The sequence below is a fragment of the Gavialis gangeticus genome, unplaced genomic scaffold (assembly GCF_001723915.1).
Source record: "Gavialis gangeticus isolate Ggan-Ray unplaced genomic scaffold, GavGan_comp1, whole genome shotgun sequence".
NCBI classification, from domain to species: domain Eukaryota; kingdom Metazoa; phylum Chordata; order Crocodylia; family Gavialidae; genus Gavialis; species Gavialis gangeticus.
In genome coordinates, this window is record NW_017729031.1 from 59,277,462 (window position 1) to 59,302,266 (window position 24,805).

A 24,805-nucleotide genomic window follows, 5' to 3' on the forward strand; every position below is an offset into this window, starting at 1 on the left:
TGGCTGTGGGCTTAGCAGCAATACTGTAGAAGGGCAGCAAAGCAGCCTCATTCTTCCTTCTACTTTTTCATGTAGCAGCAGGAATAGCTCACCCTGGCTGATCCAGTCTCTTCTTAGTTTGTCAACATAACTTCCATTAGTATCCATAGAACTCTGAACGAAAATCAAAGATGGAATAGGCTGCTGAGAATGGTACTACACTACCAGGTGAAGTACAATTCAAATATGAGGAATGTGCTTGACCCAAATACCCCAAAAACCCGCAATTAAACTTCCAGTGTAGATACTAATTTTTTATAAAAGGTACACATTCAGTTCCTGGAGATGACTTAATTAGCCAACTCTACCCCAATTCTATCAATGTCATTCTCTTCTTTTGATATAGTAAATATAAATATTTGTAAAATACGATGCCATTTTCTGTCCCCGGTCATTACATGGGTGCATCCTAAGCTAGGGACAGACATTGAAAAAGCCTGAGCCTGAAGCGATTCAATCTTTGCAGGTTAGTCTAACCTGACTAACTACTTTGTAACTGGACAAACATTCTCTCTAGACTGAGGAAATTCAGGCACATGCCCACAGTGCCTCAGGCTAGAAGCCAGGGGGTACTAGTGCAGACCTCCCTTCCCATCCATAGTGCTGAACTGAGGGGAGGTGTGGTGAGGCCCTGGCAGGACATTTTGATTAGGGAGGTCTGTTTGCACCATCCCAGGCTTTTCCCCACTGGCTGCTCAAGGGACAGGAGTGTTGCCAGACCCCTGCTAGCACTCTGAGGCAAGGGAGGGTGAGCAATGCATGCATCTGTTGATGATACAGAGCTTTTCAACCTCCCTCTCTGTCTCTTTATACTGTCTGCAGAAAACTGACAGGCAAGCAAGCCAGTAGGGGGCTGATAATTATGTTTAATCACCCCATCAGCAAAACAATAGCCTCTCTCCATTAGTTAAAACTCTTCTTAAACAGCTTACCAGCTGACCTGTTGATTAGCTTCAAAAAGCCCTAAGTGGTCACTGTGCTAATTGCTTGTCCAAGTGAAATTAAAGAGACACACATACAGACACCTCTTGGCATTAGCTAGCATACCACATGCCTAGGGGTGGGGTCCATGCTGTGGGAGATGGGAGAGAGGGGGGATTCCTGCTCAAGCAGTGAGGGGTGGGGGGGTAGGGCAGAGGGAAGCCAGGCAGACCCTGATGTGCAGTCTCTGCTGGAGCTCCAATGAGGGAGCAGAGGGGAGGGGCCAGCTCTGCTCTTGGAGCAGAGAGCCCCACAAAGCCCAGAGAGCATGCTGGGGTGCTGGGAGAGTTTGGTTTATCTTAAACCAGCAAGGGGTCTGGGACAGATTTAGTTTGAGACAAATCAGTTAAGTCTGATACTACATTCAACCAGGTATATCTCAAACCTATTTCAGCCATTTTCAAACTGGTTTATGTGCACTGAACATCTGTTCTGTTACAGGTTTAAGCCAGTTTCTTATCACTTAAATGAGTTTATATGTAATGTCTGTCCCTAGCCCTAGAGTTTTCTCCATAATTTATTTACAATATTCTTTAAGCATGCTCTCTCTTCTTCCATATCAGCATTGAACTCCTTCCTAAGGATCCCTTCATGATAACAAGCCCCTTACTTGATTGATAACAGTAAGTTTGAGGGTAACTAAGGTTAGTCTTTTTAACTTAAAAATAAAAATTAACAAAAAGCCAAACACCATGCTATCAAATATTACAAGTCTGATACTCAAAAAAGTTGAGGGCCTGATTTCAAGTGCTTAGCAAGAACAAATAGGGCTGAATTTTCAAGGAAGTTCAGTTTCTATATAAACACCTAAAAGTGTGCAGTTTTTCAAAAAGCACAATATCTATATCATCTTCCAGTGGGATAGCTATATCCAGATGTTCTAAATAGCTGAGATCTTAGGGGGCTGAGCACTCTTGAAAAGGTGTGCATTGACATTAGCATCTAAACAAGAAGTGAGCTATTCTGAAAATCTTCCCCAACATTTCACTGCAGAGAGATGCTTCTGAAAGAGAGTAGGAATGGAGACTCAGGTCCCCATTCATGTTCAGAGTAAGCTTTCCCTACTGCCTTCACTTTTCTGATACAGTCTGGTACTGGAAAGGTGTCAAGAGATAGGATCATTTTGAGCCTGGAAAGTGCCATCCAAAGTGCTCAATATTGATTTTCAAAGTCAATGGCTAATGAACAGAAATCATGTGTCTAGCAAGCTATTACCTTTTTTGAGGCAAATCAATCATACTTGCAAACTCAGAATGAAAGACTAAGTGGCACACATCCAAAAGCAAGCACAGAAAAACAAAAATACTGGCCAGTTTAACTTTCTAACCATATGGTCTCTTCCAAGGTGTGGTGACCTCTCCCATTTTTAAAGTCTCAGTCACCCTCACATCTACAGACTAAACAAAGGACTGTAGGCTGTGACAAAATCCTGTAATGACTGCATTTGTGAATATTGTTTCACATCTATAGGTTTTATTTCCAAAACGGGAATGGCCAATAAGGCCAGGGAGAAAAAAGGCCATACACACACACACCACCCATACACCACACACTCCTCCCCCCCAGATCTGCAGTCACATTCTGGGTTTTTTTTATGTTTCTTACCACTCTAGTTGTAAAAAGAATGTTGAAAAATGGCTGACCCAACCCCTCCTGTTGTCCTCTAGTTGAGAAGAAGTAGTTCTTGCAAATCCAATACTAGGGCTTGAGTAGAATAAAAGGAGTATGACCAGAGCATCTTTACACTCTGTTGATCTCTGCTGGAACATCTCTTTCAGAGTGGTAGACAGACAATTATGCTACAAGCCATAAGACAGATCTGAATTATGTCAAAGGTAGGCCCCAGAATGGGGAACCACACAAATGACATAAAACTGTTTACCTGTCTGGTCTTTGGCCATCTCCGTTTCTTTTCAGTTGCAGTCCTTTTTATCAGCATTTCCTGAAGAAAAATCTGGGCAAAAAACATTTTAGGTTAGATATTAGGAAGAATTTTCTCTCTAGGAGCGTAGCAAAGCACTGGAACATGTTACCCAGAGAGGTGGTGGAATCTCCATCCTTGGAGGTCTTTAAGACCTGGCTAGACAAAGCTTTAGCTGGGATGATCTAGTTGGGGATGGTTCTACTTTGAGCAGGATTAGATGACTTCCTGAGGTCCCTTCCAACCCTAATTTTCTATTATTCTATGATTCTGTGATATCACATTGTTCTCTAAAGGAGGAAATAATGAGTTCATAATTATCCTTCGCAAAAGAGCCTGGGCACCTCCACAAAAAATGTTTATTCTCCAGTTTTGCCTTTAAAAATCAGCAGCAGCTTCTGTTTGCCGGAGTTGTATGAAAGTAGTAAGAGTTCTCGAGATAAATTTCCTTACCTACAGGACAGGGTCTAGGCACTTTTAACTTGAATTAAATAGTATAATGAAGAACCAGCATGATGAGTGGAATACTAGTGTGAAGTGTTTTTGCCTCTTTTCCACTTCCAGATATGCAGTTAAATTTGAGCTAGCTACAGCTTTGTAGGCCGTAATTGGAAGAGTATTGTCATAGACCAGCCTTGGAATAACAGTGGCCAACAAAATAAAACTTCTCTCAGGTTTTCTTACAAATTCTGTTAACATGGTCAGTAGGGGTGTGCGAAATGGGTCAGATTTGATTCGGACTTGGCCCAAATCAGGGACAATGATTCAATTTATTGATTCATATCACAGTCCCCCAATTCAATTAGGCCAAATCTGAATCTGAAGATTCGATGCCGATTTGGCAAATCAGTGATTCAGCCATAGACACAGCTTTAAATGTTTTTTGTACATACCTCAAGGTACCAGGAGTGGCTCATGAATGCTGCAATGGTGGAGCAGATGGGCTCCCCCCCGCCCCCGTGGGCTCAGCAGCCAACTTGAAAGTGGACTGGAAGTACTTCCAATCCACTTCCAGGTCCGCTGCAGAGCACATGGGGGGGCCCCCTGCACCCACCAGGCTCAGTGATTGGCCACGGGGGGATCCTGGGTACCCCTCCAGTCCTAGGAGGCACCAGTTGCCAAGCTGGGGAGGCACGGGGGGGGGGGCAGGGGGAAAACCCTACATGCTCCCCAGCAGACCTGGAAGTGGACTGGAAGTGCTTCTGGTCCACTTCTGGTTCTTCTGCAGAGCGTGCTGGGCCCTGCCCCACACTCCTGTGGGATACTCCATCTACTCTACCATTGCAGCATTCACAAACCACCTGGTACCTTCAGGTATGTAGAAAAAAAACATTTAAAGCCGTGTCTCTCCAAATCGTTGAATCTTTCCGAATCAATTTGGAGGGTTTCAATTTAATTCAGAGAGATTAATGGGTCTCCCAATTCAGTTCAGATTTGGAGATTTGTCCACCAATTCACCAAATTGAATCAGCGACTAAAGTTTCACACAGCCCTAATGGTCAGTATATTACTTTATAACCAGTTTGTCATGGGATGGGGTCTTCGCAGATGGCCGTGTCACCCCTAGGGCCCCTCAACCATGCCAATTCGGCCCCCTTTATTTTTGTCCACCTTGTCTTGATGGATTTATGATATAGGGAGGCTACCTTCATGTCCCATTGGGCATGGTCCTGATGAATTTCCTTGACCCCATGGGTTCCCAGGCCCCTTGTGGGTCCCATTCCAAAATAGATGTCACAGGACACCCCAGCTTTATGGGTTATATGCATGGCTCCAGCTGCCCCTTTACCACACCCCAAGCCTCACAGATGGCACTGATGTTGTCCTGTCTAGGCCTTGCTGTAATTGGCCCCCTTGTCCTCACTGGCACCTGGGCTGTCCGCCACACTGTTGCTCCATCCTCACTGGTGCCTGGGCTCTCCACTGTCCTGTTGCTGCATCCTCACTGGCGCTGGAGCCTGTGCCCTCCAAATGCTGCACCCTCTCTGGCACTGGGGCCCCCCCATGCTGCAGTGGGCCCCCCAGTGAGGCCTCCTCCCTCCCCAGATAGCCTCACCCAAATGACTGGTGTTATAAACAGCAAACAAACATAAGCCCCTGGGCTATAACATAATACAAAAGACCAGGGTGTGCTCTGCCCCTTTAAAAGGATCGAACTTTGTCCCTGGCATGAAGTGTTGAGTAGGCAAGGGTACCTGCAGAGCTCATGGAGCCCCCTTAGCCCTATGTGCAGCATACCAAGCAGTTGCAGCATCGCTGGGCACTTCCTCCCTGGAGGCTCCTTCCCCTCTGTCTGCTAGCAGGGAACTACCCTCCTGGCCTCAGCCCTGGGGTATATATATGAGCCAGTCCCTGCCCCTTCTGGTCAGCTGACCATGTGCAGGTGCAGGCTAATTTTCCCTCTGGCTTGTTGCCCTGGTAACGTGCACCTGGGCTTCTGTCTTCCTCTTTGGGCTCTCCCCCCAGGCAGTTTCTGCTCTTCTAGGAGCAGAGCACCTTAGTGCGCTGCGGCACAGTTCTTCATCACAACTGCTCTATGTTGTTGTGGATCCCTGTCCTCCCACTGAAGAAGATAAATCTTTCCTAAAATTAACTAAATTTTAACTTATTAGAAGACATCCTCACTGTCTCTGAGCATACCTACCAAGCAACCTAAAGTGCTTACTTTTCTTTATATTCTAGTAAACTAGCTGTGGTAATAGTGAAGAAATCTGATTGGCAAACATTGTTTTGCCAGGTATAAAGTTCTTTATTTAGGCTATATTGTTGAAGTGTCTGCCATGAACCCTAAAGCTGCTGGGATTTTAATTGATTCCTAGAAGTCCAATGAAAGGACAGCAGATAAAAAATGACAGAGCTGTTGCTGATGCAAGTAAAATTGTTACAGCAAAGCAGCTGGGGAGACCACTGTAGATGTTTACATTATACCAACACGCTTACATTGTTCCTGCCACATTTTCCAGCCAAAGCTCACCTGGTTTTGCTCAAGACCTGGAATGCAATGAATTGTATGCAGCACCTAATATTTATTCATGCCATTGTCGAGAACATCTTTGCAGTTCTTGCCAGGATCTGTCATTGAATGTGTTTGTTCAGCTGCATGGCAAAAACATAATACACAGTCATCATTTTTACTCAGTCGCCTACTTGATATTTTTCTTCTCTGATTAAATTAACTCATAAATACTGAGCTTTTCATGCCAGAAATTCTTACTACCTCCATTCAACTGAACACCCATTTGTATGTTTTTATGTTGCTGGATAGTTAGTTCCTTCTCTAGTAAGTTCAGAAACAATGAAGAAGCCGAATAATTGAATATGCCTGGGATCGTGGAAGCACAAATTACAATTTTAAAAGATTATTTAGTCCCTCTTTTTATTAACTATATCACAATATTACATGCTAACAAGCGTTAAAAAGTTGTAGTACAAAAGAATGGAGAGGACACGTGTTAAAGGATATGTTCACCTTCTGCTGAAAGTGGGACAGCATTTTAAAGCCAAGCCACTTTGACTCTTTGGGTATGTCCACCCTGCAATTAAAGGTGTGATTGCAGCACAGGTACACACACTCACGGTAGGGTCATCCATAGTGATTTTAATGTAGTAACTAGAATAAGTAATAACAGCAGTGAAGAAACAGCTGCATTAGCTTCAGCCACCAGCTGCATTAGCAGATGGGAGATTCTAACTGGGTAGCTGAGTTGCTAGTAGTCACTGAAGTCGACAGCAGTGCATGTTCACCGCTGTTATTACCTATCCTTGCTAATCAGAAATTAGTGCAGAGATGCCTACCCATGCTACAATCAAACCTTCCACTGCTTTGTAAATATACCCTATAAGAGAACAGAAAATATACCCTGTGAGAGAACAGCAATATGCTTTTGTTGTATAAAAGCCCCTTCTTAACAAAGCTGTGATATTATACATAAAGCTATTTATTTGTTACTGTAACAAAATCTAGCAATACATCACTCTATTGAATCACCTGCTGCTTTTCTGCTGTGGTTGTGTCTACCTTCGTCCACAGCTCTATAAAATTTCTCACCCTAATGCCACCCTAACACCTAAAATTTCTCAGGCTAACACCAGTGTAGCTCCTCTACTTGTACAAGAGAGAAGAGTGCTACTGTTAGGGCTTCAGGTGAGCATTAATATTTTCAGCAACACACCACTTGACTGCTCAGAGCAGTTCAGTAAGAGAAGGTGCTTAAAAGATCGACCACTTGCCTACATTCCCGTAATTGCTACAGCTAGTAAAACTATGCTTTCACAATTAATGCTCTTCTAAATACCCACCCTCTTCAACACCAAAGCTACATAATATCTGTTACATTGCCAGCCCAGCTTGAATCAGGCTTCCATGTCTATGATTGCAAGTTTTGGACTGCAAATATGTGAAGCTACACTTCGGATCACTTAGGCATCCAACCTCCTAATCATACCTCACAAATCTAAAACTTACACAGCTAAGAGTGATATCTTCTGCCAAACCAACTGCATCGTTGGGCTAGCTGCTTGAAAAGCTTTTGGGCATCAGGTGCGCTTCCTCAGACCCAAAGCCCAGGAGCCTGTCCAACAGCTGTCCCAACTGCATATCAGGTCTAATAAAAGAGATCACAAAAAAGTCTTAATGTTTCTTGAACCATCACAGCTACAGCATTCCAGCCCTACTATAACAAATAGCAAAAATATCTTCTACACTTCACAGAGACAGCACAGAACTCATAGGCCGAGGAAATGGAGGAGCTAAAGTGGCTTTAAACCATTCAAATGCCTCTAAGCATTCCAGGCTGCTGCAGGAGCCCAAGTGACCGTCAAGTTGAGTTACAGCAAGAAATGCTATAATACACAGTGCCCTATCATCTATTAATGGGCTCCTTTGAAGTCTGAAACAATTGAGAATCCTCAAAATTAGAACAGATTATGGTGACCTTGTTCCATCCTGTCTGCCCCCCTATGCTTAAGTAATGCTTTCCCTGATGGATCTGTATTAAAAGTATTACAATCCTTTTATTTCACTGTAAATCCCTTACCTGTTGTTCCCCTGTTGTTCAGGGGTGGCAGCTGGAGTGAGTATCACATCCTAAATGGTGATATTCTAAGTGGATTAGTCTTTCAAAGTGGGCTTTTTTGTTGGGGAGTATCAAATTTTCACTCATGGACATAAAAGTCATGTTCACACCTATCCCAATTAACTGGCAGCTATATCTCTAGCATAAATGTGGCTCACACACAAAGTGCAGCATCATACTTCATACATTGCAGCAATAAGAGAGCAGTCTACGATAGAACAGCAGGCTATTAAACAAAATGCCAAATTCACATAGATTCAGATACTTTTCACTATGGTCGTTTAGTGCCAGTGGTGGTAATGACTTTTGTAGTGTTGCAGATCCTTACTGGGATCTGGACAAAGACCCCCAAATAGTCGTATGATAGGATCACTTTTAGGAGACCACTGACCTGGATTGGATTGGGGAACAAATTTACCTTATGGCTCATTTTGGAACTTTATTTTAGCAGCTTGCCTTCTGAATCTCATATTGACAGCAACTCAACAGAGGCAAGAATTGCCTGCTCTGGGACCTTTATCAAATAACCCTCTGAATAGAATATTTATAGTGTCTTCCAGGCCTGCGGTGATGTCTGCCATCTATCCTCAGTGAGGTGCTGAAAAGTAAAGCTTTCATAAAGGTTGTGTAATCATTATTTGCTTTGGTTTTTCTTTTGTTTTTTAAGAAAAATAAAATGCACTTTAACTAGTAGGTTTTAGATTTTCTCAGGATAACCCGATGATGTTTTTGTGCAGTGATTCTAATAATGATCCTGTTTGTCCCTGGTAGTGGAAAGGCTGGTGGATATATGTGGAACTTCTAAACTTGCCTTTGCAAACTATCTAAAGCATTTTGGAATGCATCAGACCAGAAATGAGAATAGCTTATTGCAAGTACCATATGGGCATTAAATCTGAACTTGTCAAAGAAAGAATGAATGAACCATTTTTACTTTCCTTGTGGCTAATTTTTTATTCTTCCAGAAGATTAATTATTTCTAACCGTGTTTTCTTTTTAACTACACGGTTTGAGCCAAAAAAAGAGCCAAGTTGGTATAAAAACCTTGGCAGGTTTGTGGTCCTCTCTGATGATTACCTAATGCATTTGTGTCATCTGCTTTCCTTGCTGTGTGAAAACACACTGAGGAAATGTGTAAGTGCAGTGAATTGTTCCCAACTCTTTTATTCACCTTTCAGCATGCTAGTTCCTTCCCTTGGCATTGATATCATTATGCATTTGTCAAAGATAGACTGTCACTTTAGGGTTTCTATTATGTGCAAGATTTGGCAGCACATTTCGCCTTTGGGATTTGCTTATATCCTTTGTATGTTATTGTACTGCTTTGGCATTCAGTAAATTCAGTACACCCATTTCTTTGATGTTCATTCCAGCCCCTAAATGTGGAAACAATGACTGAAATTTTGGATCAAAGCATCCCTCCATAGATGGCAAGCAACACAGTTCTGTGATAATTTACACGAACAGAAAGTAGTCCCATAGCTGAAATCTAGGCCAGGAAGCCTCTCTGAATGGTTCTAACATTTCTGTACTCAAAAACATTCACGGATATTAAAAATGAGTTCCAGGACAAGAAAAGACTAGCTTGAAAAACTACTGATTTGAATCCTCTGGTAACTTCATACTATAATGAAGAACAAGCAGGTTTGTTTCTGTTTTGAACCAACTTCTGAGAGCCAGCTACTTCTTGTGCCTGCTGTAGCAGCAGTTTAGGACTAGATCCTGGATTCTTTGCACATGAAGGAACACTACAGGTCACACATTTGTTCTACTGTCTCAGGAAACCCAAACCAATTCAATATTGTATCCTGAGAAGCAAATACTAGAGGCAATTACTTAAATGCAAATTATTTCTATGTTTTTAAAAATGAATTAAAAGGATGGGCTAAGAATTTTCCAGATTAATGGTCCCTTCAGTAACTGTAGCAAAAGTCAAAAGGTTTTTTTTTAGCAAACCTGACTCACAATTCATTGTTCTCATAGCTGTTTCCTCTCTGTTGCACAATTAGACTATTTCTTCCTTACAGGATTTCCAATTTAAGATTACATAAAGATTTAAAATCAATATCCTAATAAGAAGTTTGCTCTTCTTTGCTTTTAGAAATGTATAAGTGATAGGACAGTTACTCAGGGTCATCATGGTATTAAAGACACATATTGCCAGATTTATGCTTCCTGTCTTGTTAGGTGAATATAGCATTGCGGTACTGTTTGTTTATTCAGTAACTGCATACAGATAGGCAAGATTAACTGCCCCAAACTGTCATTTTCAAATTGTGGTCTTTAAGGGACAAGTTTTTTACTGCCAGATATATGCAACAGTGACATCCAGTGGCAGTTTGGATTATTCACATGTGCGTATTCCCCAGGAATGTGGTATGAATTACAATGTTAAATAAATGCTTTTTTTAAAGGTGGTAAATCCAAGTTCAAATTAAGTGTTAATTGAAATGAATAAATGCAAGAATATGACGAGCTAGAAAATCCTGTATCTGTTTCTTTTAGTTTATCTGAACTTTATCAATAAGACTGCATTCTCCTCTGGGTTTGTGCGAATGTGTATGGGGGTGGGGCAGACAATCTCCCATATGGAAAGAAGAATCCAGATCTTGGTATGTATATAAAGCTTTCACAAAATGCTGACTTGCCTATTGCCATAGAAATAATCCAGGGCTCTCGCCATCTGAAATTTGACCTCACAGCTAAACCTGGTGGCTCTGTGACTTATCTGGAGACTAATTGCAATTTAGGGCTTCTAATTTAGGACACAAATCCCACCCCTTCCTTATCTACCATGTCAATGAGGCCCCCCTTCAAGTGACAACAATATCATTTTACACTAAATGTAGTGCTTTGAATAATAGAATTTCAATGCCCTTATTATTATATACCTATTCAGACCCAATAAATAGACATATATTATTACACATACTCTATGGAAATAAGCTGCTATTCTTGCAATATTTTAATAAAGTCCTAACTCAAGTTGTAAGAAAAGAATACATTGTATAAAAATTTACTTGGTGTATGACATGTAGGAAGTGCAATTTTCAATTTAGTTATAAGAAAAAAAGTAATAAAAGGCCCTAGTTAGTTAACTCTTACACAGTAGCCCGTGAAACACGTAAAGGTGCTTCAAAGGTGGACCAGCTAAAGCATAGAAAGCTTAAGTGATTTATCCAAGGTTCCCAGCAAGTAGTGACAGAGGCAAAAAATAAGTTAACTAGTTCTGTCCCTTAGCTTTGTGTAAAAACTAGCAGCCCAAACTAGAGACAGTGAAGAGAGTGATAAAAGGGGGGTTTTCCTTATTTTTCAGGACATGAAAAAGCTCTTCAATTTTAATGTATACAAGGGAAAAAAGACTATGGAGAATCTCCTAGGGAGCATTATGTCTGTTTAAATTTCTTTCCTTTCAGTTTGTCTTCTTCTGGAATGATTAGATCTCAGAGAAACAATCAAAACAGGCACTCATTCATTTTGGTGAAAAAAAATCAATCCAGAACCAAATATTCTGAGGCCACGTGCTCTGTGCAGCCTAATGGGGAAAACCACAGAAAGTCTTGTCATTTATGCCTCAGTTCTAACAATGCGTTTATGCACATGCATAATTTTTAGTATGTGAGTAATCCTATCAAAGTGAATGGGAACCGCCACATGCTTAAGTCATATGTATAGTCTTAATTACTTTATTGAATTGCAGCCTCAGTAAAGAAGAATCATTTATTTTGGAAATACCAGAATTAAAAACTGTTCAGTAGTGTACTTTATGAGACAGTGCACCCCATGGGAGCACATTTGAGGCTTTGTATGAACTGCTTAAAGAGTACATTCTTCCTATGTCTTGACAAATTAATCTCCTTTAACTCAATAGGAGCTGCATGTCTATCGGGAGAGGAGCACTGAGCTCCACATTCTAAACCTAATTCAGAATAAGGTACCATTAACATTTTAAGCATCATTCTGAACAAGACACTAATATTATAATTCATTCTGATTTTTTCCTCAGGGCATGGGGGAGGGAGGCTGCCATGTCTCTAGAGAAGCCTTGAACATCCACCATTTCTTTCACTTGAGCCTCTCTTCACCCTGGCATGCACTGTGGCTTCCATCCCTTGAGCTGAGGAAGGCTGGATGGGATTCTCTTTGGCGCTCCTCCATGTGGCTCCTGATTCAGCCAGAGAGGTGCTTGTTGTTCAGTGATGTGATGCTCCCTCCCCCAGGGGTTGAATCACACTGCCTCGTCAGCACTACCAACTCCTGCCACCCTGAGGAGCAAGAGACCACACTAGGAATCAATACTCAGATTTTGCTCTTAAAATTCCAAAATGCAGACATGTTCTTGTGACTTATGAAGACTTCTTCAGTATGACAAATAAGAAACCAATAAGTGATCTGTGTATGTTTTCTTATAACCTTCAAATAACCATGTATTTTATTGTATTGCCTAATCTAATAAACCATTATGTTTTGTAGGGATATTTTATACTTACTGGCCATATTTTGATGGAACCAGACACAATAAACCTGTCTGACCAAATCCAGGCTTTAGAATACATCAGAAAAAATTGTTTTACAAGCTTTCTATCATTTTTACATGGTCAATTGGCTGTTTTTTGTATCCCAGAACATATCAGAGCATCCATAGGAAAAATATAAATTCCATAAAATGGTGACAGGGTTTCTGATTTATTGACAGTGCTGGTTTGAGTTTTCACAAAAAATTTAGCTCTAGGACAATGTATGAGGTGTATTCTTAAAGGTAAATAACTGCAGCCAATAAAAGTTCAGCCTATAAAGGATCCCATCTTCTAGGAGTTTTCTTCACTGAGAATTACTACCAGCATAATCATGGCTCCCTGCACACTAATATTTCCTCTGATACAGTATGATCAATGTTGTGGAAAAACATTTATTATATTTCTTCTAGCTACTTAAAGGCATTACTGAATTATGAGCATCGCAAAACGAATCCACTGTGCATTTTTTCTTTATGTGACGTTTTTACAATCTTCATTTTCTGCTTTGCAGCCACTGAGCTATAGTGATCACACTATGTACCCTCTTATGACTGCCACAGGGGCCAGGAATTCCTCTCTGCTTTATTGCATTTGAAATGCACTTCATATGATAACATTCATTTTCATTCTGCATTGGCCCCTTATATAAAGGGAGTAGTTATGAAAGAAATTAAATATTCGGGTATTTTTTAATAACAGATCTTAATGTCCTGACAACATAAATGAGGGTGTCTAGGTTTGAAAAAGACAAGGAAATCCTATTTTTTAACTGATCTTAGGATACTAAAGATCCTGAAAGTGATGTCAATTTCTTTTCCTGTCAGTTTTGACATGTAACAGTTTTAATACTCGGCTTATAATGGGACAGTCCTTACTTCATGGAGAATTTGCCCGAGTATGGAAGAAATAAAAGCTAAGTAAGAAGTGATACGTCAAGATCTAATTCTATTATGTTTAACACAGAGTATCTTAAGCTGCAGGGGGCCGTCTAGCTAAAGGCTAATCTTTATCTCAGTTGTAGAACCATTAAAATCTTTGTGATAAAGAGTCAGTTAAACCAAAAACTAAGATGTAAATGCTAATAGGCCAGAGGAAATTGTGTTTTCCTTTTGGCAGAAGAATACATAAAGCTACCATTCAGAAAATAAACCCAGGAAGTCAAATGCATTTTCTATAAGGCTGAAGGAAACGTTCTCCCCCTCTGCCTTTTCCTCTTTACATTCAGTGAAAATATGCAAACAAATCAAAAGTGTTTCATAGAGAGACAGCATGAGGCAAGACTGAAATATTTGATAATTTTAGTACTAGAACCAATGATTTATGACATAGAGCTCCAGCCAACTTTATTACAAAAATGACTTCACCTATAATAACCTTATTGAGGGCTCTCTGGAGGATGATGTAGTGCTGAACAGCATTAGAACATCACTGATATTCACAAACAATTCAGATCTCATTCTCAATTCCCCCATCCCCCTCACATACGTATACACCCTTTCTTGCCTCCTTCACCTGCTGCTTGAGGTAGGATTACAATGGTCCTACTCACTGTCCTCCTGTGGGGACTGGCCAAAGCCTCTAATTTATCATGATGTAGTGCAGAAAGATTCCTCCTGTATTTGTCTTTCCACCCTCCCCCCAACTCCATTCCCCGAAGACAGCCCCTTCGGTAACTCATTGAGTTCTGGAAATTTGCTAATTACTGTAACCGATGATACTGGACATTCAAGCACAGTCTCGAGAGCACAACACAATCCAGCAACTACCCTCTGTCTTGTCAAACTACTGTGTCAGTTTCTAGCAATTATTATAAAGTTAGATCAGTGCATGGTTTATGGGGATTACATGTTCATTTGCATTAAAGCAGGTTTCTGTTTTTAACTTGTCTACCTATCTAGAAATAAGTACATTTAAGATTAATTAGAAATATACAAATGTTGTTAAAAAACACCATTTGCCTTTGTGAAGACAGCCAATATAATGTCCTCACTAACAGCAGCTTACTAGTGACAGGCCACATCTCCTGGTGCTATGATCACACAGAAATCTTGAGCTAATGAACAGAAATGCTATTTGTTTTGGAGCAGAGGGATGCTAGCTGCATTACTTTTAAAGATCGTCCCTGTCAGCTATTACAAGGCATCCTCTGGCATGAGCCTGAAAGTGATGAAAAGCACTCCTAGCTGGCATCTTGGGAGTGTGAAAATGAGCCAGGAGCTAGCACTTAGTCTGTGACTTTCTGCAACATACACATGGTCCATAGTCTTATTTAAGAAATGTAAGCGTTTCCCCTCTCCTCTAACTAATAGTTAGTACTTTACTATACAAGAGATATGACTAGCTGTCAACCAGATTTCAAAGCATAGCTAAGCCATGATCTCATTTAGGTGTAGTGTTTACAAGTGACAGTAATATGTATGAGTGACTGCTTTATTTAGGAATGACAAGATGGGCATTATTAATAGCTTAATTGACATTATTGCAATTACCCCTATCCTTATTATGGTTTGCAGAATTACACAGAAAGTCTTGGCTGAGGCCTTATTTTCCCTAGAGCTAACCAAGGATGTGACATTTTATTCCAAACCACATCTAGTCTTTGACATTAGATAGTTAACTATAGAATCATTCCAATAAATCATTGTAAATGCATTATAATAAAGATGTTATGAGCTATCAAATATTAACCCCCAGCCCCTAAAGAGAGATAAATAGTCTGGTTGCAAGATTCCAGCTTTTGTTTTGCCAACAACTAATGAATTATAAAATGTTACACTGGTAATTAAACAATGCACTTCACTATCTCCTATGGGATTCAAGCTAAGCATATGTAAGAAAAATAGTCAAGCAATATTAAGGGCCAAATTTTTGGACAGCCTCACCCAAGATTCTTAATTTGCATTTGTACATATCTGCTCATTTGGGCACACAGAGCACTGATAGAACTTACGTTTGTCATGTGATGGCCCCTTGAAATTGTCCTCCAATCCACCTGCCGCACCTTCCAGGGCAGGCTGAGCAAACCTCCCTTCCCTTCCCCCCTTGTCATTCTGAACACAGCATGTGAACTGTGAGGCAGGGCAGCAGAGTTCGGGGAGAGCAGCTGCAGACATGCAGCCGCTCTAAATTGGAGATTGATCCCCCAAACCCCCAGATCCCCAACAGTGAAAGTCTGTTGGGTCAGGGGGAACTCTGTAAATCTGCTCTGAATCCAGGCATAATTTACATCAGTAAATTTCACTAGTGTAAGTGTGTTGCCTGTCCTAAGCCCTAATGTTAATCAACAGATGGATACAGTGAGGAGAGCACAAATAACACTGAGAAGTTATTGCTCATGATGAAATGGGTTGTTCCAGCATGCTAGCTAAAACAAATTAAGCACTTAGAGCTAAATTTTCAAAAACAGTATCTAAGTTGCTTTTTCAAAATTTATATAAGCAGATGTCCATGCTGCTACTTGATTTTCCCCTGGCAGTGCTTATTAGCATGGCCCACTATGAGACTGGCATAAAGCAACTTGACACATATAGCATGGCCAGCTAATAATTATATCTATTCCAGGCATATATATTCCTGGGACCAGTCAAATCGCTCCTAACTGTCCACCCTGGAGGTATCAGTCCAGAGCAGAGCACTTGCCTTCGAGCAGTGGCACGCGGATGAGGCAGTGAGGAAGCGAAAGGCCAGGAAAGCAACGAACTCTTGTGTCCAGTTTTCATCGCTCTCCTGCCCCTGCTGCAGCAGATTGTTCAGGGCAAAGATCGGGCTTATAACTCACCACGCAACCTGACCTCCACCCCCTCCTCTTTCTTTCCCCTCTCTTCTTTCTCCCTTTTCCTCTCTTTCTCCATTTCTCTTTTCTTCCACCCTTTTTCTTTCCCGCTTCCTCTCTCCTCCCTTCCCCCACTGCTGGACGCAGTCATCTTCGCTGACAAAGGACAAACAACATATCCCTGGCAAGCGGGAAGTGGGCTCTCCTCTGCTCACAGCACCCCCCACAACCACCCCTTCCCTCCCCGCAACAGCTCAAACCAGGGAAAGATGCTGGCTGCACTTGGTGGCCAGCCCCTTCACTTCCCTCCAGCCCTCATTCTTCATTTCACCACTCCTCCCCCACCCCCATTTCCTTTCCACTTCCCATTTCATTACACACCCCTATACTATTAACTCTCTACCTCCCAGCTTCATGTTCCCACCTCTATCCCATCTCTCTCACACCCTCACCTAAAGCAGGGATAGAAGCCTGTTCTGGCTTATCAGCCCTGTACTGACAACTCACAGCTGTAGCTCCTAGTCAGGCCCCTGCTTGCCAGGCCTCTAGTGGTAAGTCACAGCTGTGCAGGTGGGGGACAGTCTGAGAATGTTTTCAACCAAAGTGTGACTGCTCCAAACTCAAGCTAACACTAATAGGGCACATCCCAACGAGCGTGCACGTGTAGTTTCCAGTGTCTCAAACCTGTCTGAGGTATCTCAAACTTTAGGTGGCACATGTACACCCCTTCACTGCACTGCTAATTAGCATTAGGTTTTTTTGACACAGGGAGATCCTGATGTCAAAAAAAATCCCTGCTAAAAAAAAAGCAGCATGGTGCACAAAGCAGCAGTATGCGCTGCCAGAAATGGAGCCTGGCCAGGCAAAGCCACACTGGCTGCCAGCCAGGCTCTGAGTGGCTAGCTTGGCACCACTGATGCCCCAGGAGGGTCCCCAGGTAAGGCTGCAGGGACCAGCACCAGCAATGTGCATTACATTCAGTACTTCCAATGTGAGGTACTAGAAAAATGCTCATTAGCCTATTTTAATGCACATTAGTGAAAGTGCAGGGTTTTTGTGATGCTTTAATGTGCTTTAAAATAAGCTAATGCACATTGAAATGCACGTGTAGATGTGCCCAGGGTGATTAATCAGTGGAACAAACTGCCAAAGGAAGATTCTCTGCCTCTTAATGTCTTCAAATTTGTGTTAGCCAAATGTAACTTAAAGGGCTCAAAATGTGTCCAAGTTTTTGGCCTATGTTACACAGAAGGCCAGCTGGTGATCAAATGATCCCTCTGGCTTTAAACGCTATATATCACAATCTTTAATAACGTTGTGACATAATTTTGTATAGAGTAAGATTTATAGCCATATTATCAGCTTTGCTGCTTTACATTGTGAAGTTCAAAAAACAGAACTCCCACTCTAGTTTAAGTCAGAACCACTCTGAAGCAAATTAAGGCAACGTTATGAAATTCCACCAAGGAGCAGAGGAGGCACAGAAGCATAAGAAAAACTGCTGTAACAACTATAGAATAATACTGTCAAACTATTTCTTTTCTTTTTTCCTATAAAACTTCTCTACATCAGTTCATAAGCTTATCATGGGGGAATCCAAAGCCCCGGTTCTCCACTGAATTGAAGATTGGAGACAAAAGAAACTGTGTTTAAGAAACTATAATGTGACCCAGGAGACATGAGTACAATTCCTGACCCTACCAGAGATTTCCTATGTGATCAAGGAAGTGGCATAGGAACTATTCCTTAGAGCAGTTTATCTTCAGAGGCAGGAAGTCTAGGCAACAGCTGCAGAATCCCATACTATACTATGTATTTGCAGATAAAATTGGTCACAGAATAAAGCGTGTTTCTTGCAAGCACTTTGGACCAGAAGTGAAACCTGAATCCCAAAATTAAATAGAAATTAAGGAAAAATTCCTAAACTGAAGAATGGAGAAGCTAAAAGCTGCACTAGAACTGAAACTGTCTGAAGGAAAATGTGAAAGACAATTGGAAGAGATTCAAGCAGCACTACTCTCTCTACCTACAAGCTGTGTCAGTGAAAAGGAAAGCAGTCAGAAGGTGGCTTTATATTTCTGACAACAGGAGGTTCTGATGCACTTGATGTGTTTAACAAGTTTCAGTAAACTCAAGCAGAGGAGACTATACTATAAAACCATATTACCAGAAATACTTATCTCCATGGAAAATGAAACACAATAGGTATGTTTTTTTACCTGAGGGTACAATGAGAAAGGTGAAACTATAGAAGAGTTTGAACTGAGGCTGAAGAGATAATCTTGTATTTTTAGGGGCCCATATGAATCCCGAATAAGAGACTAGATTGTGATTAGAATCCAGAACAAAAATTCACAGAGAGATTGCTGAAAGACCCCAAATTAACCTTCAGCAAACAAATTAGAACATTCTAAGTAAAGGAAAGTGATCCAGTCCTGAATTAAGTTATGAAAGGTGGGTGATGTTCTATCACCAGAATGTGATTAAGGTATTTTGAGAGAGGGAGTTAGCCATATTAATCTGAAATCAGGCAGAAGGCAGGGCAATGTGGTAATTTAGAGACTAACTGATTCAAAGAGGCATAAGCTTTTGCAGGCAAGCGCAAATGTCATCAGGTGTTATGAATGGACTTGCAGGGATACTAATAGAAATGAATTTAGATTTAAACAACATGTAAATTTACATAATTATATATTTATATATAAATTCCCTTCTGTGACGCACTTTCCTGCCTTCTGTCTGAGAAAAGAAACAAAGCACAAGTGCATGCAGAACTCAAAGTCAGAGCAAAAACTGCACAGAACTGCACACATTGTGACAAAGTAGAACAGTTCTCAACATACTTAAAAGGGTGCAAGAAAACAAATATTTTACATTGCTTTGCAGAAGTTTGCAATCATCAGTAGAGTGTGCAGTGTAAATGGAAAGAAAAATGGACAATGAACAACACTGCAGAAGACAATGATTAAACTATCAATCTGGCAGCAAATGGAACACTTCTTTATTTTAAGACACTGGTGTACAAGTCAATATTTTGCCAGTAACAGTGTTATTAAAACAAAAGGAAAAACCACTGATAGTGAAAAGTAAAAAGCAAAAATTCAGGGCTTACAGTGGTGAATTTATTGCCATTACATGAACATGCAAACTAGCTGTATGAGTAAGTAACAATTGAAAAGAAAAAATTTGTAATGGTACTAGAGAAAAGAGCACCCATTATTAGGTTAAAAATGTTTGACATGCCCTCTCCTTAAGAGTGTGCATTCTTTGGAGGGGAAAGGAACAAAATACTTGAGAAAAAGTTCCAAAATATATTTGAGGTGACAGGGAAACTCTTAACAGAGTACAATATACTGCTGGAAGAGTATGCTAAACCAGTAGTTCCCAAACTCTGACAGACTGAGTACCACCAATTTAAAATGATACAGACTTAAATACCACCAGCAAATTTTTCATACATGTAGGTAACAGACTATGTATTAAAACAACATCAAAACCTTTAGTAATCATAAAACATTGTTTTATCAGTTACAGTAGCCATATAAAACAATCATAAATTGGAAAAAGGACAGTGTAAACCAGGGTAGGCAACATTTTTGGCTGGAGTACTGAAAAAAATATAATGTGTCTCCTGTAAGGTGCCGGACTGCTGGCACACCAGAAAAGCAAAACTGGGGTGAGAGGTACATGGCAGGATGCACTGCATATTAATATAATTAATAATCATAAATGTTGCTTCCTCTTTTTTTTACAGTAAATACCATGCTTTTTAAAAATGATAAACCTGGTGACAATAAATAAACCATCATATACTATCTTTGTTCTCATGAATTTTTTTTTTAAGCATGTTGTGATGAGAGAGGGGGAAGAGAGAGAGGGGAGAGAAGAGAGGAGAGAGAGGGTGACTCGGGTTAAGGCACTGTGGGCAGTCTGGCTCGGTCAGGCCCTTAGGAAGGCTGCAGCCAGAGGAAGGCAGGGACCAGGCAGGGAGGGGGGCTGCCCTGGGGCTCCGCAGACTAGGGCTGCAGCAGGGGTGCTCGGTGGCACCGGAGGTGGGCCGGCCTGGGCCATGCAGCTCTGTGGGGATGGGGCACAGCTGCCCTGCCCACAAGGGAATGCTGCCTGGCTGGAGCAGGATGCCAGGCTCGGGGGCCACCCAACTCAGCCCCTGGGTACACCAGGTGCAGCACCAGTGGAACAAAGCCCCCCGGGGCCACAGCCGGGACTCTCTGGGCTCTGGGAATAGCTGCCACAAGCACTGCTCAGAGACGAGCCATTCAGGAGCCTGAAGAGCAGTGGCCCTGCACAGAACCTGCCCTGGCCCCAGCCCCAGCCCTTTGAGGGGAGCTGTGGTTGGGCAAGGCCAGGGCCCAGGCAGGCTGGGGCAGCTGCAGTGGCTGTTCCCAGGAACTCCCACGGCTAGGCCCTCGCAGTGGGGGCGGCTCCACCCTGCTCGCACTGTGCCCAGCATGCAGGGAGGCCAAGCCCAGAGCCAAAAGCTCCCCTGAGCCCAGCACCTGCCTTGGTCAGACAGCATCACCTTGTGGAGCCGGCACAGAAGAACGTGGCCCCTCCCAACACCCAGGTCCTTCCAGGGGTGACCTGGGCCTTTCCAGGGAAGTAGAGTGGCTCCCACCACATAACATATATTTTTTTTCTATACTGGATGTGTCAGCAGGTTTTTTATAGGTGTAGAGATGTACTTAGAACTCATGTAGACATGCCTTGGTTGGCATGATCAAAAACAGTCTACATATAAATGAAGTTGCCTCAAAGAGACAAAACAGACCACAGGCTAATAACGAACATGCAGCCAAGGGAGCCAAACATGTAACCATGACATGGCTGCAAGTAAAGGGAAAAAGACAAATGTGTGAGATTGTGATAAAGTGATATAAGGAGTCAGATGGCAGAGGATGAAAGATGGAGATCGAGAATGAGAGACACATTAAGTTTGGGAGCTTTGGATCAGAGACTCAAGCAACATTGCCCACTTATATGCCCATTTAAACTTTATCATTCTTAACTAAACACCCTACATACTGGACGTGCCTACACGTGCATTTACTATGCGGTAACTTATTGCGCAGAAAGTTGATGGCTAGAAAACAGTATTTATAGGTTTGCTTTTGGGAACTGACTTGTAAGTAAAGTCAATATTCATTAGAATAATGGTCCAGGGCAATGGCAAGGGTGAATTGATTTCTAAAAGCCTGTCTGTGACACAGTTTCCTCAAAGCCCACTGTGTCTGACACAGGCAAGCAGCAAGCAGATACACAGACTGGGAAATTGAAGACATATACCACACTGTTCCATAACGGAGATAAGGGACTTGGTAGCATTGGCGCAGGTTCACCGTGCCCAACTTCAGGGCCCTTTGAATTGTTATTTGTAAATGGACCAAATTAAGAGGCCACTGGGGAAAAAAAACAAATTACGATGTGTGCATGTGATGGGTTTCTGAAACAAAGGAGCATGCTGACAGGTCAGAATGTGGACAGTATGATGACCACAGTGTGACGGGCTAACTGGCAGTGACCTAGCCCAGGGGTTTTGAAAAGGAAAAGATGATTGGAGGACTTGGGATTCCCTTTCCTCACCAATCTGGTAATGATTTGGCCCAGGGGTTTTGAAGGGGTAAAAGATGATTGGAGGACTTGGGATTCCCTTTCCGCACCAATCAGGCCCCAGAGACTCACCCTCCATGTCCCCTCATTGGCCCCCTGGGTCACCTGGAGGGGCAGTGCAGATGACTCAGGGGAACCCGACGAGGGAGCACAAGGAAGGAGCTTCAAAGAGCTGGCAAGAGCTGAGCCAGCGGGGCAGGAACAGTTGCCCCAGAAGAGCCTGAAGGAGTGAGACCTGAAGGCAGCACTGGGGCCCTCAGCAGCGTGGTGTGCGGCCGGCAGGAGAGGCTCCCCGCTGGGCTCTAGGATCCCCTATGAGAGGCTGCAGCCATCACGAGAGGCTCCCCAGCTCCTGCAAGGATCTGAGCAGCGACCTGAGAGGTTCCCAGGTCTGCTTCTAGCTTCTCCAATCAGAAGCCAGGCAGCTTGACATGAGGCCGGGGCTTCAGGAAGGTCAAGACCCCTAGCAGCTTGGCGCAGTGCCAGCACTGGTGGCTGTGTGGCAGTGTTTCTGCCTGCCATGCAGATCTGAGCTCAAGTCCCAGCTTTGGTGATTTGGGGTAAGTGAGCTAACTGGGAGAAAGAAGTTCTTCTTGCAGTGGAAAGGGGCCATTGTGTTTTCTCCTCCTCCAGGTACCTAGGCCCTAATTTCCTTGTAATTTGACATTTTGTATTTTGTACTTTTTATATTTCCAGTAATACCAACCAGTATTGTTTGTTCTGCTGCTTGTGTTTTACATTTTGGTTAACCCTGTCTTTTGTCAACTGGATGAATATGTCTATGATTGTAAGTGTCTAACCTTTGTTGAATCCTGCCCCTTTGGGGCATTGTAGTGTCCCTTATACCCCCTGGTTTATACTGGCTATGTTCCCAGTATTGTTCCCTCATTAAAAGGTATATGGTTAAGTCCCCATTGGTGGTTTGGCTCTGCTCTATAGGGGGAGGAGAGTCCCTACACCTCCCACAGTGCTTGTGCACCTGCTTTGATCCCTTCAGTTGGAAAGGGGGTACCTCTTGGAGTACTGCCCTGACCACAGGTAGACCAATCAATGATGCCCAAAGATAAAGACTCATCAGAGGGAGAAAAGAATACAAAAGGAATTTCAGAGCAGCATAGGGTCCCCAGTGGACAGAGGGCATGCCACCAGCCCAGCTCACCCATCCCATCAGGGGAGAGGAGGGAGCCTCACGCAGGGTGGATTGATTTAAAGCAAGGTGATTTAAATCAATGATTTAAATTATGATTTAAATCACCAAAAGAAAACCCTGATTTAAATCGTTGATTTAAATCAAGTGTCCCACTGATACTCCTTCATATATTTCTTAAACAATGGCACAAATCTGATCACTAAAACATGTTAATTTACAACTCAATACAGCATTTTACAACATCTGTCCTTAAACTCTTTAATTTTCAAATTTTATTAACTCTAACAAACAAGTTAGCACAACACTAAATGTACACTGTACTTAAAACTTCTACAACTAGATCTCATCTTCCCCACTCCCACTGTCATTTTTATTCATAGACTGAAACAGAAATATGAGTTTTCCTGCTTTTTCAACTCCCAGTCAATTTCTTAGCTTTAAGTGAATAATACTAAACAATGAAAATATTCTCTCTGTGCCTGCAGAGGAAGCTACTGCTGTGAAAAGTTGGCTTAGCAACTGAAGGAACTCTGTTTCAAGGTGCCTGGCTAATGATTTCCATCAATTCAGGGGAGTGACTTAGTTCAAAACATCATCAGTAAACATGTACTGTTTAAATGGTTCCCCTCCAGCCCTGAAATGTATTATTACTGAGGTGTGATTTTGAGATGCCCATGCCATGGCAGCAGCATCTTCTTCAGAAGTTAGTCATCTACCTTTATATCTGGGGTTGAGAATGTTCACAAGAAAATGAGGTGGAGTTAGTTCTTGATGCATTCACTTCTTTATTGCCTGCAGTTTAACTTTCCGGTTAGGTATTTCTTTCTTCAATGTCTCTTGAAGTGCCTTCCAAATTTCAACAGCATTAGCAATGCAGCAACAATCTCTCTGAAGTTTCTTTAAGGCTATGGATATAGGCTTAAGTATACTGAGTATACTTAACATTCCTCTACATTCCTCTACATTCCTCTTTAATCCAATGTTAGATACTTTGGATAAGATACTTTGAGATATTTTAGCATGGTTTTCTTCACAAATTTTTATGAGAATAGGGCAGTTCTTAATAAATTGTTCAAAACAATCAACCACAGAATTCCATTGAACATCTAAAGGGAGAATTAGTTTGGATCCTCCTGCTCTCTTCAGTGAAGCTGAAGCTAAATGGTTGTTATGGAAGTATTTTGTGACTTCAACATTTTCTTTTATTCCTAGAGAAGTGCTTAAGTCTTTGACTACAAGATGCATTAAATGGGCACTGCAGCCATATGTTATTAAGAAGCACCCTTCAATTTCTTCTTCTAAGTATTTGCTCATCTTTGCCATGTTTGCGGCATTGTCTGTGACAAAACTGCGCATGTGACAGTTGAATTTTTTTTCACAGTTTATTACAGCTTTCACTGCCACTTCTCTTAAATATTCTGTTGTGTGGGCATTTCCTGATGTATCTATTGTTTCTGAAAGATATGCAACCCCATCTTCTGTTGTCACACAGGCACATATTACTAGATCATTGTGCACATTGCTCCACCCATCAAGGCTTAAACTGGCAAATTTCCCCTCAGTATTTCTTGCACACTGTTCAAGTTCCTTCTCATACACTGTATCTAGAGCAATGTTCCACCAGTGTCTGCTCTACCAGGTGGAGTGTAGCCTGGTTGTAATGACTCAACCATGTCAATGACGTGTTTATTGTTAACAATGTGAAAAGGAGAATTTGTGGCA

General features: G+C 41.9%; 1 long non-coding RNA gene across 1 annotated transcript in view; it reads left to right on the forward strand.

Annotated features, from left to right (window-relative positions):
* Positions 1–12,499, forward strand: part of LOC109301747 — a 42,800-nt gene extending 30,301 nt beyond the window's left edge. Inside the window, exon 2 of the long non-coding RNA XR_002098601.1 lies at positions 12,023–12,499. This is a non-coding gene — a long non-coding RNA (uncharacterized LOC109301747). The remainder of the gene's footprint in view (positions 1–12,022) is intronic.
* The last annotated feature ends 12,306 nt before the right edge of the window (positions 12,500–24,805 follow it).